The sequence below is a fragment of the Pseudonaja textilis genome, chromosome 2 (assembly GCF_049901715.1).
Source record: "Pseudonaja textilis isolate UNSWEBS1 chromosome 2, rPseTex1.2, whole genome shotgun sequence".
Lineage (NCBI taxonomy): Eukaryota > Metazoa > Chordata > Lepidosauria > Squamata > Elapidae > Pseudonaja > Pseudonaja textilis.
Genome location: NC_141991.1, coordinates 199,013,109 through 199,027,359, shown reverse-complemented (window position 1 = coordinate 199,027,359; position 14,251 = coordinate 199,013,109).

Below are 14,251 nucleotides of genomic sequence, written 5' to 3'. Positions count from 1 at the left end.
CACCTGTGAGAACAATCAACCAATGGAACAGCTTGCCCTCAGGAGTTGTGGGAGTGCCATCACTTGAGACCTTCAAGAAGAGATTGGACTGCCATTTGTCAGAAATAGTATAGGGTGTTGGACTAGATGACCTATAAGGTCCCTTCCAACTTTGATTATCTATTATCTGTTATCTTCTACTCAATGTGAGGTGGAATGGGAAACGTACAGCATAATGGTATCACAAGGGAATACTGTTTGGGGGCATTCTTTCAAGAACAGTAGGTAAGGCATTTCACTGACTTCATATTTGCAGAAAACTAACATGACATAGCCTCCAAGTCATATTTAACATATGGTAATATCTTCCGTGGGGCACTTTTTCCTAACCGGTGGGTAGCACATTTCCATACAACTACATTATGCTTAGATTTATCATGATTAATGGGTGTGGGAATGAGATTGCCATAACTGTACTTCTGTTGTTGTTTTGTTTGTAGTTTACTGTCTTCATTTCCATTCCTCACAGAGTTAATTCATCAAGCCAGGATGGTGCTTCAGCATATTTCCATTCCTTTATCCACTCTGCAGATTTTAGTTTTATTACAGGTAGCAGATTAAAGGTAGCAGTGACTTTTGAAACCTGTTTTGCTAGCTACAGGGGAAGCGTTGAAAGGTGGAATAAGCAGTTGAAGTGTGCCTATGGAAGAGAAGCAACCATAAATCAACCTATTTGCATATGCCTGACAGCAAAGATTTCACCATGCCATTTTCTTTTTTCTAAATCAAAATATGAAAGCTCTATTGATTACAATTCATGGAGATATGTTGGTTTCTGGGCAGCCTGACACTGCAATCATCAGGACGTGCCATCCTGATATTGTAATCAGGCTCTCAATCCAAAAAAAAAGGAGCACTCCCATCAAGGAGATAAGCAAAACTGTGAATTCTTCCTTTTCTCAACACTGTATGTACAGAAACTGGACCCTCTTTTCTATCCCTGTCCTTAACTAATTGCATTGTCCTGCAACCAAATTTGGTCCTCTTCCCCTCACACTACACATTCACCAGGAAGCAACTGAGTAATAATTAAGATAATTAATCAACTTGGTATAGACACACCTAGAGAAATAATATTCGCCATAACCAAGAGTCTCTCTGCTGATGTAATTTGTTTTGAAACAAGCTTTTAATTGTGGTGCACTATTTGCTTGCACAGACAGGATTAAAAATATATATTCAGAGACTCAGAAAATATAATTCTGAAAAGAAATATTGCTACCTCCTGTCTTTCTTCCTACCTTTTTGGTGGGGGTTAATTAAGCAAAAATCTGAGTTTTTAAAATTTATTTTATATATAATGGATCCTTGTCATTATAGGTTTGTTTTTCAAAAAAATCTTTTCCATGCAGTATTATTCATAGGTTAAAGAGTTTGAAAAGGAGGAATTGGATTCTTAAAATAGATAGAACAAGAGCCATATATTTTGCCACACATCTTAAGTTCTAGAAGGGTTAAGGAACTATTTTTTATTTTTAAATTAAATCTGAAAATACTGAAGTTATGTCCTCCCTACTTTATGCATGGCCAATGTGCCATATAGTTTGATCTTTCTTAAAATATTTGTCTTTTCATCTAATACTTGGTTAGTTTTGAGAGATATTAGTATAGAATAACCTATATTAGCTATGCCCTTATTTTTATTTGTTATGAGGAAAAAAGTCATAGTTAACTTATGTATGGCATTGAAATCCAGAAAGAGGAATTGCATCCAATTTTATCCAAACTCAGTTTAACTATGCTAGGTGGAAACCAGCCAGCCACATAAAACTCTCTCATCTTGCCAGCCCAATAAAGTTATAACAAGTATAACAGTCTACTCTCAGGACCTTTATATCGGAGATTTATAAAACCACCATGATTACTGGACCTGCCCCTGTGCTGATGGTTCAGTTGAATCTATTCTCCACATGCTGCTGTGCTGCTCCTTACACAATCATATCTTCCCTTTCCTCTCTTACTACAGGCACCAAATTATCCTAAGGAACTTCATGTCAATTTCCTCTTATTAGACAAGAAAAATGTTATTATCCACAATGTAGCAATGTTCTGTATAGCTGGTGTGAATGCATCCAAACAATTGACATTATATATAGTTGACATCCTCACACTAGATTCGCTTTTTGGGGGGTTATGTGGATGGTTGGCTTTTTTTTTCTTCTCTCTTTGCCTTGTTTAGTTATATATGTTTTGTTTTATCTGGTCACTGGCCAAAATAAATATTATCTCCCACATGGCTGATGTCAAAGCTTGCCAAGGTATATTTATATCCGAGTAAGCAATCTTCTACTGAGTACCTTCTACTTTGCTGCTCAGGTTTCATCTCTGTTTCTTAATTTGCCCTCTATCACATTATGAGTAAGAGATAGTAGCAACAAAAGTTGACTTCAGTGTCAGAAAAGAGTTTGAGAAAGGAGTATTTTGCTCTCCCCTCCCCAGTAAACAAGCCCATAGAGAAGTGAATAATATGGAACTCTGATAAGTGTGCCTTGTAACATCTTTTAGGCTTAAATTAACCTCTGTTCATGATTTCTTTCTGTCCTATGTATTGAGACACAATACACAGTGACACAATTCCCACAATGGCTTAACATTAGCTGTGATAGTTGGGGCTCAAGGAAGCTGGTGGAGGACACCTGATTTCCTCACCCTGCCCTGTGATTAAAATCCCCCGCCCTTTTCTGTTCTTTATGGTATTTTGTCGTGCATAAGATCTGTCTCCCAGACTGGCTATTTACTAAGTCACAAGTATTTAATACCAATGTAAACTAAGTAGCATTTTTGAAATTTAACATACCATCTGGATTTTGAAAATCTAATCAAACTGCAAGTTCAAACATCCCTTTCTTTAAGACCACATACCAGGCACTGTAACTAACATGGTATTTATCTGACCCAGAAATCAGAATGACTATAATCTTCATCTTGCAGCAGTTAAGATTAATAAATTTGTAGCGATATTATCTCTAGTGGCTCCGCCCTCAGTCAATCTTTTTTTGCATCAGGCCCTCCTTGAATTACAGGTGGCTTTATTTGAAGCTTTGTTACCTGTAGATTAGCCCCTCTCCTTTGAATACTATGAACTTGCAATATCTGGAAGATAAGACATATATTTTTATGTCCAAATATTACAGGAAAGAAGAGAACATTACATTATGGCTGTTCCAAGACACGTATGAAGTCTGTGAACAATACAACAAAAAGTAATTATTTTATAACTTTTCCAAGAAGGCTAATGTGCAAAATGCTATGCACTGGGAGAGAAACTTATCCTTTTCCTAAGAGGATATGTCATCACATATGTTCACAACTAGTGAACATTACAACATCTTTTCCATTCTTCCACAGAGTTCAAGTATTTGCATATCTTTGAAGCAGAGGGTGTACCTTGGAGAGGATAATATTTAACAACTAAATTCAATATTTTCCCCCAACTGGAGATTGAACTTCATCAAATAACTTGACCATCACTCATTCTTTTTTGTATAAATATGGTCAGCTGCTCTGTCTGCAAAATTAGCTGTACTTGCCATAAAAAAATAGACCAAACTAAATCAGGGCAGTGTCTTGCTTAGATTCATTCAGAGGTCACAGAACTGTCCCACTATTTGGGGCAACGGTTGTGTGTGGGGGACATTTTGAAAGCAGAAACTAGTCAGTCATATCTCAAACTAGGATATTATGCAGCAGTCCCTGGGATTAATTTATGGTTCAAAGTATGTTGTGTGGTTCCTGAAGATTGGATCCACTGGTTAAATCAGGAAGTACAACATGCCTCTCCTACCCAAATCTGAACAAGTATCAGTTGTTCTCTTCTTGTTCTCTCATCAAAAGGGGAAAATGAGAAAAGAGAACAAATATTTAATTAATTAGGCAAAACAAGTTCCTTCCCAGAGGGTTCAGGTATAAACTCTAAAATAATGTATATTGTTGATCAACATTAGTCTCTGAGTTTCATATTTATGTTCTGCTTTCGCAGTGTTAACAAAAATCTATTTTCTTCTATCAGAATAATTTGTTTGGTAAGATTTATTTACTGAAGGGAATATCTGCGGATATGATACATTTTTAAAATGGTGAGTCACACCTCATCCAGTCACACCTGTCATTTTGATGATATCAACTATCTCTGCAGGCATTTCTTCATGTGGGAGTGACAGGATTCTTTTTTCTCAAGAATACTAAATAGGTTAGGGATTTTCAGGAGCAATGTTCTCAGATGTATTGCAGACCAACAATGGGTGTACCAGTTCCTTCTAGTGATCCATGGCTCAGTGTTTTATGTCTGTGTGTTCTCTTCTCAGTAATTCAATTATTTGTGCATTGAGAACCCATAAAAATGTCTGCTTTGTTTGTTTTTCCTTTATCAATAGAAAAAATATATATTAAGACTAAGGAAGTGATTGACATTTGGTTTCTTCACCCAAAGATAATATTACAAAACACAGCAAACCAAAAGAGCAACAATGCCTCTACTTGCAATTACTTATTGCTCAAGCCTATCTAAGTTTTTGTCACTCAGTGCATATCATTTTACCAGTATTATCTGTCAATGAACTTCTTGAGTTCTTGGAAACTCATGCCTATGCCATCAGTGATGGTATCATTCTAGCTACCTTCTCTTCTCTTGGTCTCTGTTTTGACTGCCTTCTATTTTTCCAAGCAATAAGGTTTATTTCAGTTACTCTTGCTTTCATATTGTGTGTCCAAAATACCCAAACTTTAGTTTCATTATTAGTGTTTGCAATGAGGAATCTATTTTTACTTCATCTAGTATTGAATTATTTGTGTTTCTTGAGGTCCAAGATTTTTTCAACACCTTTTTCCAGCTCCACATTCAAAGGCATTGTTTTTCTTTCTTCAGACTTCCTGTTGGTCCATCATTTATAGCCATATGTTACAGCTAGGGGAAAAAAACATGGCCCTGACAATACACACATGCACTTTATTATTTTGTCTATATCTGTCAAAGTCTTTCTCTCAAGTAGCAGACATCTCCTTATTTCATAACTTCAGTCATCATCCATGGGAGTTTTTGAGCCTAGGAAGATAAAACTTTCAACTACTCCTCTTCCTACTTTTTTTTTGGCTTTCATTGCCTGTTGCCATAAAGTAAGGGTCTCCCACCCTTGTTTATTAATACTAGCTTTTCCCTTCAACAAATGACTTCTTTTCTGTGTTCCAGACATCAGAATAATAAGATCAGCATATTTGAGACTGTTGAGATTTCTCTTGTCAATTTTAATTATCTTTCTATTTCACTCCCAATGATCTAAGTCATACTGTCATTGGGATGCATGAACCCTTTTATTGCTATAAAGAAACAATCCCTAAAGGATCTAGCCTTCCAAATGTACCTTAGAGGGTCCAGATTATTTTTAAATAGCTCTTTTAAACCTCTAAAGTAGGGCTTCCGAGTGATTATTTAATAACATCTTGCTGTATAGAAATAAACACAGAAGTTTTCTTAACATAGGAACAAATACAGCCATCTGTTCATTTTTAGTTATCTGATTTATTGGCATACTTGTCCAAAGCTCATAACTTCTAAATACACATTTAGAAACAAATGCACAAGGAGAAAATCAGAGTTGGCTTAATGTTTAGCATTAAACAGAACAGAGAAACAGTAGCTGCTGCTTTAAAGAAACTGTCCTGTTTCTGGATTAAGGTTAAATAACCCTGGAAGTCTCCACTGTTTTGTAGAAGGATTGCCTTCCAATTTGAAGTCTCGGTTTCAGACTATAGAGACCACCTAATAATAACAAGAAGAAGAAAAAGAGAGAAATCCTCTTAAATGCTTTCACTACAAAAATCCAGACCGATCCTTTTATTTTCTTTCGTTCTTAGCATGTTAAGTACAGGCAGGCTTTTTAAAGCAGAGCTCTTAATCTATAGAGAAATGTAGGAAGGGGTTCACCCACTTCATAAAGGGATTGTGAATAAAACTTTCCCTGTTACAATTCCTCCTGTTGAAAAATGGAACCATCATAAAAAATTTTTTTGCTGGATAATGCTGTTCCACACAAAAGGGGACTCTTCACTCAATAGTTCCCTTCTAAGCTCTTCCAAGTCACCCTGACTTCAATGAGCTCAGCTCCCTGAACAATTGATAACAGGAAATAGTGTGGCTTCTATGGGTCTAGCAGCTGTTCAATATGCTCTCTTGTGGGTCTCCTTATGTCTGCTTCTATCCAATTTTGTCTGGGTTTTCTCCCTCCACTCTTTTATAGAGCCTTTCATTAGGGTAAAGAAAGAAACCACTTTCTTCAACAAGTCACAGTAAAAGATGAAGGGAACACATTTCCAAAGATCTCCAAGGAGATTGCCATTCTTTACCCCAATTTGGGGTAAAGTCTGGATCATTAAGGACTCATCTGGGTTTATGTAGGAATTTTCCCTTCAGCAAGATTGCTTCTTACCTTTTGTAAAAAGCAGTTCTGAACTTGTTCCATTCTCCTATTACAGCAGAGATGGCCAGACTTAAGAGCTTTATTTTATGTATTTAGCAAACAGCTAAGATCTAGCAAGAGTCTTATGCAAAGGACCTATTCTCAAAATTTAAAAAAATTAAATTAGAAAAGTATTCTAATATGTTTCTAAGAGCCTTGCTGGTGGAGTGGTTAGAATGCAGTCTCGCAGGCTAACTTTGCATTCCCAATGGGCCAGGAGTTCGATTCTGACTGGCTCAAGGTTGACTCTCCAAGGTTGGTGAAGTGAGGACCCAGATTGTTGGGGACAATATGCTGACTCTGTAAAGTGCTTAGAGAGGGCTGAAAAGCACTATGAAGTGCTAAATAAGCCTAAGTGCTATTGCTATTGCTATTCTGAATCCTAACAGATGGAAGTAGGTCTTCACTGACCTTCTGTGTGTCAGATCTGGCTAGAACCTAGGAAGCCACAGAACTCAAGAACTGTAAATTAGACTAGAGAGAGGATGAAATAGAAGGAAGGAATGGCAAATTACTTCCATCTTTTTTGCAAAAGAAACTATGTGGACATACCCAAGAAATCATCTGGAAATCAATTTGAAAGAGACCTTACCAGAACCTGATAGAACTTAACTTGTTGTAACTTGCTTTGCATACTCGTAATACTGCATTCCTATTGGACAAATACTGCCACCCAGCAATTGGTAGATAATAACAGTTATGATTGGCCTCCTAAGCGGCGGGAGTTTTAAATAAATGCCATTGGTTGTGAGCCACGAGCAGCCGCTATAAAAGGGGCTGCCGCGGCTCGACTTTAGTTGAAGTTACTAACAGTTAATAAAGAGCTGAATTCAACTCCAGTCTCGAGTCTGCTTTGTTCTGGCGATAGAACATAACTCATAGTCTTTCCATCAAGAATCTATTCCTGAGTATCCTAAGCTCTTTGTTTCAGTAGTTTGTTGGTGGGGGAGAGGAGCTGTCATTTCAACATTTGGAGACAGAACTCCTCTAATTTAAGTGACATTTATTGAGAGGTCATTACCTGTAGACCAGGATTACCTTCTTCCCATCCCTGTTGCAGGATTTCCTTTTTCTTTTGTTCAGTTGTGTTTGATTCTCAGAGATGCCTGGACAAGGGCCCAAAGGTTCTTGGTGAAGTTTTCCAGATACGAATTGTCCAAAACAACAAAATCTGCAGGGCAACTATAAGTTAGAGATGTAAAGCATTTTTCAGGCTGATGTGGCCTTTGAGTAATGTGTTGGAAGCATGCCTAAACAAGAAGCAAGGCCATGATACAAAAGATGCCAGAGACGGGGGGAACAAAATCTAAATTTGATTCTGTATTATCAACAGAAAAAGAACAAATAAGCCAATTAACAATGATTTGGTTGCCTATATTTGGACTGTACTTGGCATTTCTGGAGTCAGCCACAGTCCAAAATAAAATCATGTTTTGGAGAAAAGTTAATTTTGATTTCATTTCATTTAATTAAGCAAATATGGAAAATCTGCCTGTTCCTAATAATTAATTATATGTTACATTAAAAAATTAGTGTAAGTTCTTCAGGGCTAAAAGATCTCCATTCTGGGAATACAGAATACAACTCCACCTTGTGCACTCTTGGAAAAATGTGATGGAGTCTATCATATGATATGGCTTTTCCTATTCTTCATCAAACTTTTAGTCTATATTGTTACCTGAGCTTTATTAGTATATGCTAAGTCCTTCACCCTGTGAGCTGATCTTTAGAATTATTTCATACACTTGAATAGTTCTGCCTTATGAGAAGTTGGCAGTCAGGTAAAATTAGACTATTTTTCCTTCCTGACATTTTCCCACAAAGGAAAGGCTCATTTGGGGGGGGTGGGGTTTCAACTGAGTTGATCCATTGGTTGAGATAGGAATTGAACAAATTGCTTGTCACTAGAGCCTGATGTTGTGGGTGAGGAATATGTAGTCAAGATTAAGAAAGAGACTTTCATTCAATGTTAATATGGCTTTGTGCTAATTTTGACATTACCATTTGTTATGTCTTTAAGACTGTCCCAAGTTCCCAACCAGGTCCGTTCCTTTTGCGGGGGTGTTGACAGCTCCCATTGGCTGGCTCCCTTCGACAGCTGGCTATAAAGCCGGCTGCAAGGTTGAGCCAGCTGCTGTTCGCTGGAGCCAGTCTGCGTGTTAGCTCGCAGACGCGACAGCCCTTTATTCCTTGAATAAAGCCATTCCTTGACATGCTCTGGTCTAGCCTCTCATTCCTCGATCTACAACACTGGCGACGAGGATGGGATTGGCTAACCAGAAGCATTCCAACTGAGCTGGAAGTCACAACCGGCAACTGAACCGCAGCCGCGAAGCAGAGAGCTCGGTCAGTTCGCTTGTTAGCGAAGTGAAAGTGGAGCGTCTGTAGCCGCTCGCACAGGAAGCACAGAGAGAGAGAGAGTGAAGTCAGGCGCTGAAGCCACAGCCGCCCTGCTCTGAAGAGCGTGAAATTCAAACTGCTGTTGTTTGAATTCGAAAACTCAGCGAAGGCTCGGCACTGTATTCACAGCCGCCAACGCGCCCAGAGAGCGCAAAATTTGAATCTCTGTCAGTTGCAGCCACTGACGCTCTCCGGAAGCACGAGATTCAAAAGAGCTGATAGTCACAGCGTTACAGCAATAGCCTCTAACGCTTACAACCACAGAGCTGAAGTCACTGAGCCTGGTGAGTTGCTGCAGACACAGCCGTCTGCACTCACACCAGCGCATATTGGGCCTCGTATTCACAGAGAGAGAGAACAGTCAACCAAGACTGGGGCGCCATTATGAACACTAACCCAGCATTCCCGCCTTTTAAACCGGATGAAGAGAAGTGGGACTCTTACAGAAACCGCTTCAATCACTATATTGATGCCATCGGTCTGGCTGATGCAGCAGAGCACCGGATAAAGTCATATTTCCTCAGCTACTGTGGGGCTACAGTCTTCGATACCGCAACAGCTCTTTTTGCTCCACGAGAACTCAAAAACGTGCCATGGCCAGAGCTGCTGGAAACACTTTCTAATCATTACTCCCCTAAGCCATCTCGGATTGCGAGGCGTTTTGCTTTTCGAATGAGGAAACAAACCGAGGGGGAGTCCATCAATCAATACATGGCCGCCCTGAGGACAGCAGCACTCCACTGTGAGTTCAAAAATTACTTAGATGACATGTTGCTTGACCAACTTGTCTGTGGGGTCCACGATCTAAGGCTACAGAGGCGTTTACTGGCTAGAAAAGACCTCAACCTCTCCCAAGCCGTTGAGGAAGCCTTAGCAGCAGAGCTAGCATCCCAGTCAGCCGCTGAGATCCAGAGCACGATACCCAAGCCCTCCACGGTTCACTCCGAGGAAGTGGTTAGTGAGGACGACCCCACCGAACACTCGGAAGTCCATCGCCTCAAGCCATCAAGGCAGCCACAGATAGGAGCCAGGCAGGATAGCAGCAACGCGCCCAAACACACTCTGTTATGCCTGTCCTGCGGAGGCCCACAGTCGCGCACAATTTGCAGGTTCCGGAATGCTACTTGCAACAACTGCCACAAGAAAGGCCACATCGCCAGGGTCTGCCAAGCAACACACAGCACGCCTCAAAGGTCACCTTTTTATTCTCCTTCTAGGCCCCAAAGGCAAGTAGAAAGCTGTTACACTTGCTATCACGCTAACCACACCTTTCATGCCACTAACAAAATCACACTTTCTATCCATTTAGAAGGTAAACCTTGCCGCATGGAAGTAGACACGGGGTCAGCGCTCTCAATCATCTCGTGGGGGACGCTCAAGAAAATTCAACCCAGCCTATCGAAGAAACAACTTCAGAAGTGTCATCTCACCCTGAAGGATTATCAAGGGAAAAACATCCCAGTACTCGGCAAAGGCAAGTTCCGCGTTAAATTCAAAACCTTCAAAGGCCATTTGCCTTTAGTGGTTGTTGACGGTACCCTCCCTAGTCTTTTGGGGTTAGATTGGTTCCCCTATCTCGGCCTTAGCATAACGGGTATCCATGCTGTCTCAGCTTCTGATATCGACTCCCTATTTTCTGACTACTCTGACGTATTTAGCAGTGATTTAGGCTGTTACAACGGCACACCCATTTCTTTCTCGGTAGACCCCCAAGCAGTTCCCGTCCGTTTAAAGCCACGTAGAGTCCCTTTTGCTATACGCCCTAAGCTGGACGCGGAGCTAGACAAATTACTCAAGCAAGGAGTAATTGAGCCCACGGATTTTGCTAAGTGGGAGACCCCCATTGTCACGCCTCTCAAAAAAGATGGCAGCCTGAGAATTTGCTCAGACTATAAGACCACAATCAACCGCTACCTACAGGTTAGCGCTTACCCAGTCCCGGTCATTCAGCACCTCCTACACACATTCGAGCCTGGCACCATTTTCGCCAAATTGGACATGTCACAAGCATATCAGCAGTTCCCTATGGACAGTCAAACAGCTGAGCTTCAAACCATTGTGACTCACAGGGGGGCATTCAGGTGCAAGCGCCTCCAATTTGGCATTAGTGTCGCCCCAGGTATCTTCCAGTCACTAATGGAACGAATTCTGCAGGGCCTCCCTGGCGTGGTACCTTACTTTGACGACATATTGGTCTCAGCCAGGGACAGACCCCAACTAGTCCAGAGAGTCAGAGCGGTATTAGACAGATTCAGACAGCATGGACTCAAACTAAAAAGGGAGAAGTGTGCCATCGCCACTAGGCAGGTGGACTTTCTGGGGTATAGAATTGACGCCTCTGGCATCCACCCACTGGAATCGAAAGTCAAAGCCATTCACGAGGCCCCCACGCCGTCTACAAAACCAGAGCTTCAAGCCTTCTTGGGTTTATTAAATTTCTACGCGTCATTCCTACCCCACAAAGCCACAGTAGCGGAACCTTTACACAGGCTCCTTGATAATAAAGCACCATGGCACTGGGGTCCGAAAGAAGACCATGCTTTCAAGGCTGTCAAATCTTTACTCACCTCAGACGCAGTCTTAATACAATTTGACCAACGCCTTCCTTTAGTCGTAGCCGCAGATGCATCCCCTTTTGGGATAGGAGCTGTGTTAAGCCACAGATTGCCCAACGGCTCCGAGGCACCAATCGCCTTCTTTTCTAGAACCTTTTCAGCTACCAAGCAGAACTACAGTCAGATTGATAAAGAGGCCCTAGCCGCTGTCGCCGCAGTTAAAAAATTTCACGAATTTCTTTTTGATCACAATTTCGAACTAGTCACAGATCATAAGCCACTTCTGGGACTGTTATCCGGGGACAAACAAACCCCTCAAGTATTGTCACCCAGGATGACGAGATGGACTTTGTTCCTGGCAGCGTACTCCTACAAACTCGTCCACCGCCCCGGAAAAAATCTGAGCCATGCCGATGCCCTTAGCCACTGCCCTCTGCCGGCACCTGTTGAGGACCCTGCACCGGTCCATGCCATCTCTGACGTTACCGAACCTAATCTACCGGTTACCGCTAACGACATTGCCTTCCAATCCAAGAAGGACAGAACAATCGCCCAGGTCCTGGACTGGGTGGGGAGGGGGTGGCCGGTCACTAACTTTGCAACCGAATTCACTCCCTTTAAGACCCGCCAACAGGAGCTGTCTAGTTTACAGGGTTGCCTACTGTGGGGGACCAGAGTCGTCATCCCAACCACACTGCGAACGGCCGTCCTAAGAGCACTGCACGAGGGCCACCCGGGCATCGTCCGGATGAAAGCGTTGGCTCGTAGCTACATCTGGTGGCCCGGCATGGATGACGAGATCGTCAAGTGGGTAAGCTCTTGTCGCCCCTGTCAGGAATCCCGACCATCACCACCAATCACCACACCCACTAAGTGGGAGAGCGCCAACGCACCTTGGTCTCGGCTACACATTGACTTGGCCAGACCAACGCACGGCAAGACTTTCTTGGTGGTCGTGGATTCATACTCAAAATGGATTGATGTGGCCCTCCTACCCTCAACCACCACCCAGGCGATTGCCAAAGCCCTGACCCGTCTCTTCGTAACACACGGCCTACCAGACACCCTGGTGTCCGACAATGGCCCACAATTTGCATCGGCAGAATTCAGCAGATTCGTCACCAACCTAGGTATCCGGCACATCCTCACGGCCCCCTTTCACCCTGCTAGCAACGGGTTAGCGGAGAGAGCCGTTAGGTCAGCGAAAGAGGCATTGGCCAGGTTCAACCAGGAAGACTGGTATTCAAGGCTCTCCCGTTTCCTCCTAAGCCAACACACGACCCCCTGCATGTACACAAACAAATCACCAGCAGAACTCTTAATGGGTAGATGCCTCAGAACTGTATTAGACAGGCTACACCCCCACTACTGCCCTGATACCCCTCTAAATTCTGACAGTTTGGTCAGGGATTTTGTGTTGCAGGACCTAGTGTTCACTAGGAACTACGCTGGAGATCCATTGTGGGTTCCAGGAAAGATCATCGCCGTCACAGGTCCGAGATCTTATCGGGTCCAGTTGGAAGACGGACGCGTCTGGCGCAGACACCTAGACCAGATAAGGCGGAGACGGAGCGTCCACACCAACGCAGATTCGAGGACTCCGGTAAACCTCCAATCACCCCTCCAGAATCCAATCGATGACCTCCAGAGAAACCTGTCGCCACCACCCGAACTGAGGGAGCGAGCAACAGATCAACTCTGCACACCTAACCTTCCTTCTTTGCCGACCACCGAGGCCTCCGGGTTGGGGGACAGAGACTTTGAGGCGAGCCAACCCGGTGGCAGCGACCTGGCACTGGAACCCGTCCGGTTCCCAGAGCCTGACTGCGCTACAACTCCAGCCAGTCCAGGTTCCCCGAACTCTGTGCCGCACAGTGACTCACCAGGGCCACGGCGCTCGGGGCGCCAGCACAGACCGCCAGCATACCTAAAAGACTATACATGTTCACATCTGGGGGGAAGGGGTGTTATGTCTTTAAGACTGTCCCAAGTTCCCAACCAGGTCCGTTCCTTTTGCGGGGGCGTTGACAGCTCCCATTGGCTGGCTCCCTTCGACAGCCGGCTATAAAGCCGGCTGCAAGGTTGAGCCAGCTGCTGTTCGCTGGAGCCAGTCTGCGTGTTAGCTCGCAGACGCGACAGCCCTTTATTCCTTGAATAAAGCCATTCCTTGACATGCTCTGGTCTAGCCTCTCATTTCTCGATCTACAACACCATTGTTCCCAATAAGTCTTCATCTTAAATCATATTGGCCTTCTCTTATAATAAATTATGCCAATAATTTTTATTGCCAATATTTTTACTTTATATGAGAGTCTAATGTGGACAGGACAACATAGAGCTGAAGAATAATTTCTCCTGAATTCAGCATGTGATTCATTCTGGTAGATTATTTGCCTTACTTTCAATTGTCCCCAGTGGAAATGGTACATTCAGTAATTCTGGTGCATGTTCTGAACTTTGCTAAAGCAAATGTACATGAGAATAGCATTAGACCATAACAGTGGCTGCAACGCTATTACTGAAGAGTTCAATTATTTTATAAATGCATATTTTCAGTGCTCCAGGACACTCTTAATATGACCAGTGTCATATTTTGAATATACTCATAGTGGGCTAAGAACAATATAGACTATGTACATGTTACAGATAGTTAATGCCATAAACCCCTAGATAAAAGATTCTCATGATAGCCACACTCTTAATGGATAGTCTTCAATTATTTTTGTTATAAAAGCAGGGACCCATCTGATATGTAGAGAATATTCTTAGCCCCAGTGATTTTGTTCCTATCACCTAGAGAAATTT